This window comes from Sycon ciliatum, chromosome 7, assembly GCF_964019385.1.
Source record: "Sycon ciliatum chromosome 7, ocSycCili1.1, whole genome shotgun sequence".
Taxonomy (NCBI): Eukaryota; Metazoa; Porifera; class Calcarea; order Leucosolenida; family Sycettidae; genus Sycon; species Sycon ciliatum.
This window is the reverse complement of record NC_088649.1, coordinates 8210548-8215682: the sequence shown is the minus strand read 5'-3', so window position 1 is coordinate 8215682 and position 5135 is coordinate 8210548. Positions and strand designations below refer to the sequence as shown.

Sequence of the window (5135 nt, the reverse complement as noted above, 5' to 3'; positions counted from 1 at the left end):
TACCAGTACAGCAGTGCTGACCTGCTGACTGCAGAGCTGAGTAGATGTACGGGTCGGTACGGGGTACACCTACAAGCCAACACACACAACACACACAAAGAGCTGGCGCTCTTGGCACCCTCCGCGATCCACGCAGTGAACCGGAACGAAGATTGATCGCGCTTGCGAACTGCATTCAAAGTGGAGATCAGCTGATTTTTTACAAATTCGCAGTGGGAGTTGGTTTGAATTTTTAAAATTTCCCAACCGTCGTGTTGTTTACCGCATAAAAAATTACACCAGCGGAAAGTTCATCACTTCAGGAGGAAAATGAGCCGGATATGGCCTCATTCTGACAACTTTCGTTTTTTGCTCCTTTTTTTTGGACCCAAAAGGGGATCTGCTTAATAATGTAATGAATACCATCAATCTGCGGACAGAACTGTTTCGTCCTTTGTGGGCTCATCAGCGCAACACAGAGAAAATGAGGCCGAGCATAATAGCAATGAACGATACAATTCCAAAGCCAGATTTATACCCGGCCCGAACGTACCTTGCTAACTGTTAGAGCGCTCGAAATGCCACGGCTGTGAGCTCTGCATAACGTAAACAACAAAGGCATTACCCCACGCGAGATTGCTCAACTGCTACAAGAGCAGGAGCGAAATATTCAATCCGCAGACAGAACTGTTTCGTCCTTTGTAACGATGGTAAGGTTGGAGCTTGGAAGCTCAGGGCCCTACGCTATGTTTTTTTTGCCTAGCTCATCATGCATGTTAATATAACTGATAGAAATGGTTTTTCTCTCCATTAATTGGCTACATCATTGTATTGCAAAAATGTTTCAATCAGTTTGAATATGAGTTAGGCAAAGTAACTGCAGAATTTATTGGGGATTGTTATTTTCTCTCACTTCATCTACTTTTGGGTTGCTCCTTCTTTTCCTTTTTTATCTCCATATATTCGGATTTTCTGACCTTTTTGTAGTAATACATTGACCTGTTGAGCCTATGACATAAAATATATTCCATGCAATACGATATAATACAATAAGACAAATAATGTTCTTGTCTTTATAATATAGCTATGAATAGGATGAAGGCCGCAGACATCACGCAACTACGTTACTTGTTCGACATGTATTTATTGTTTTCTGTATTTACTTCATCCTATTCATAGCTGTATTAAAATTATTATCTCCACGTAGATTATTTGTCTTTATTATAATTATTATTATTGCATCATCATCTCGTGGCCAGCAATGCCAATATTGAATGAGAGAGGGGTGATAGCCAACCACGGCCAAAATCAACAAAAGAAAAGTACTAGATATACATGTATAAGGCCACACCAAGTTATTTCATTGTTTCTCGTCACCTGAAAATCTCAAAAGGAAGGCGGGCGGGCGGAAAAAAACAAAATAGGGTTTGAAAAACAAAAACTGAAGTCCAAAACGGTGCACTGTCATGCACTGTCTTGACTTGTACCGGAACTGTGTGTAGCAAAGAAGACGACCAGGTCGTGTGGTGGTGTGGTACTTGAGCTACCGGTATGCGTACATACACGGTGCAAAAGTCGTCCTTCGGTTCGTGCACTAGCACTGCACTCCAGATTTGACGCCGCGCGTACTTTTACAACGCCTTTTTATGCGTGTTCACCGGGACGCGAGATTTTTTTTTGGTCCAATCCTCAAGAAAGGTACGCGCGCGGTGACGAGAAACAATGAAAAAACTTGGTGTGGCCTAATACAGAAGAAAGAAAGAAGAAAACTCAAGAGATACGAATTACACAGTAGCCCAGAACAAGTGAATACCTAGCGAAGTAAAGTAGCAAAAGTGGAAAGTCTTTGGCAAGTCTTGAGGTCACGTGACAGCAACGACCTATATCTATATACCTAAAAATAGAGGGACTTCAGAAGAGTGGCTGTGCGAGAGATAGGGAAGCAGAGAGAGTTTCGGGTAGCTGAGGACTGATATTTATATATTTATATCGCAGATTGAGTATATTTATATTTATATTTATTGCAGCATCTCAAGACTCGGTGGAAACACCGGCCAATGCTAAGAGAGTGGGTGATTGCCAACCACGGATGAAACCAGTTTAAAGGGAAACTGAACGCCAAAAATAAGTATGGCTTATCCGAAGGAGAATGGGGCACTGATTCCGATGAGCTATGTCTCGAGCCGATCAGAGAAGAGGAACTGTGTCAAATTTCATAAATAACACCTCCCATATTTGGAAATTGGCCTTGATGACGTGCGTACTGCTTAGCTGTCACCATGCTGTGCATGTTCAGCAGCGTAATTGAATGGAAGAAAACATTTACTTTGGTGTTTTGCAGCTCTGTTTCGTTCCCTGACGGTAACCAAATCTAGATGTAGGAATCTGTTGAGCAGGAGAGGGACACATGTCTTCCCGAAGGCTGTCCAGGCTGCAGTGGTGATGAAGAAGACACGATCATCACCCCGAGATCGATCGTAGCGAATTGGAAAACTCATGGTGAATTTGCTTCCACTCCAAGGCAATGTCGAGGTATGAAGGGTGCTTGTACTGCCTTCCAAAGTGAAGAGGAGATGAACATGGCTTTGCATAGCTGTTGTTCTATGCCAACTTACCTACTCTTGCTGGTACCGTAGTGGCATATTGCAAATTTCGTGGACGAACAACTCTAGTCACTAGTGGCTAGTGAGCAACACTAACAGGTGAGATTTTTCAATTCGACAAAAATTGTTTTTGTTTGAGAACTGACAGTGGCAGTCATTAGACTCAGTAGGTGTCTTTGCTGCTTCTTTCCCTTCATTGGTAGGGTTGTGCTTGAATAGTACAAGTGCTTGAAGTAAAATAAAATAAATAGAACATGTGGAACATAAATCTAATCAAGCATCAGTACATGTATTGCGAATTTCAACTTCAAAGCACATGAAATCGCAATGATCACGAAGTTTTTGTAATCAGGAGTACACCCTGTGTTCAACGAACACATACACACATGCTGTATTGCGCACACACATGTACACATGTGCGTGCAGCCCCACCCCATCCCACAGACACACGCATGCAGCGCGCACATCCATACACATGTGCGTATACCCCCCCCCCCACACACACATTCCTACCCATACACATGTGCGTCCCCCCCACACACACGTGTGCACATACAGATACACAAACTCACACGCACGGACACACACACACAAGATACGTGTAAGCGTACATGGTCTTCCTGGTGCAGATGCTGAGCCAGCACAATGGAAAATACCTCCATCAAGATGCTTGATCAAGTGTTGTGATAATGGCACTGTTTGTTTGTTTTTACAAAGAAGTGTGGGAAAGATTACAATGCATTATAATTCATAATTGTTCTTTGCCTTGTACTGTGCAGACCAGAATGCTTCGCTATCAACTCCTGGCTTTCCATCGGCATGGTGTTCAGCTGCAGCGGCATCTGGTCCGGGGAGTTCAAGTTGCTGGATGGCTGCACTGACACAGGATGGGTTTGCTTTGGCAATGCGATACGGCAGTCATCCCACATCACGAGCTACATGTTTATGTAATTTATATTGTCGCTCGTCCAGCAACGTCAAGGCTCTGCATGTAAACACAGGAGAACACCATAATACTACTCAGGGGATAATCATTTTGGATATCAATTTCGTGACAATTATTAGATTCACACAATATTCACAACGTATGCAACACGATGCTGTCTATTGACACTACTTCAAACTGAAGTGCTCACTACTCCTCTCCCGTTTTCATCTCCCTCTACCTTATGAATACTCTGCATTACTGGTTTCGTCTCTACCCTTTCCATTGCTGCCAGCGCCCAGTTTTTTTCAATGCACAGCACCACCTTGACAGTCATTTTTGTGATTTGATGTACACATACTTTGAAGTTCAAATTCGAATTACATGATCAGATTTTTGTTCCACATTTTCTATTTATTTTTACTTCAAGCACAACCCTACCGATGAAGGGAAAGAAGCAGCAGAGAGACACCTACTGAGTCTAATGACTGCCACTGTCAGTTCTCAAACAAAAATTTTTTTTGTCGAATTGAAAAATCTCACCTGTTAGTGTTGCTCACTAGCCACTAGTGACTAGAGTTGTTCGTCCACGAAATTTGCAATATGCCACTACGGTACCAGCAAGAGTAGGTAAGTTGGCATAGAACAACAGCTATGCAAAGCCATGTTCATCTCCTCTTCACTTTGGAAGGCAGTACAAGCACCCTTCATACCTCGACATTGCCTTGGAGTGGAAGCAAATTCACCATGAGTTTTCCAATTCGCTACGATCGATCTCGGGCTGATGATCGTGTCTTCTTCATCACCACTGGAGCCTGGACAGCGTTCGGGAAGACATGTGTCCCTCTCCTGCTCAACAGATTCCTACATCTAGATTTGGTTACCGTCAGGGAACGAAACAGAGCTGCAAAACACCAAAGTAAATGTTTTCTTCCATTCAATTACACTGCTGAACATGCACAGCATGGTGACAGCTAAGCAGTACGCACGTCATCAAGGCCAATTTCCAAATATGGGAGGTGTTATTTATGAAATTTGACACAGTTCCTCTTCTCTGATCGGCTCGAGACATAACTCATCGGAATCAGTGCCCAATTCTCCTTCGGATAAGCCATACTTATTTGTGGCGTTCAGTTTCCCTTTAACTGGGATAAAACATGAGTTGGGGCAATACCAAGACGAATTTTATGAATTAGTTTACATGTCTTGATAGTGTGCTTGTGCTTAACTGTTGCTGACTTGCGAATGCATGGTTGACTGTGGAGCACACTACATAACTTTACCGTCTCCTGTAACACGCCTCCTGTCTGACGGCAAAAGAGGCTGCGGATTTAGTTTTTCGGCACGTTATCAGCAATGACTACTGATCTTCAGCAATGTAGGTCTCCTATAATATGCATTCCGTCTATGCTTTTGTAATGCTAACATAATGCTCGAGATAGCACTCGCTACAGAACTTCAGAAACTTGGCCTGACTATCACTCACAATAAGACTGATGTAATGTTCATCGTGCCCATGCGATCGCTGGTTTCTCCCACAATTTCATCGTACTGTAGTACGGCATGCTATACGACATCCTTCTTCCGTACAACACCGTATTGATGTCTGGCGCTGTCGCCTTCATCTC

The 5135-nt window shown here is 43.1% G+C and overlaps 1 long non-coding RNA gene across 1 annotated transcript; it reads left to right on the top strand.

Annotated features, from left to right (window-relative positions):
- Positions 1 to 2082: 2082 nt before the first annotated feature.
- LOC135821516 (uncharacterized) lies at positions 2083 to 3964 on the top strand. Its single transcript, XR_010554385.1, has 2 exons — positions 2083 to 2681; positions 3362 to 3964. It is a non-coding gene; the product is annotated as an uncharacterized LOC135821516 (long non-coding RNA).
- Positions 3965 to 5135: the final 1171 nt, after the last annotated feature.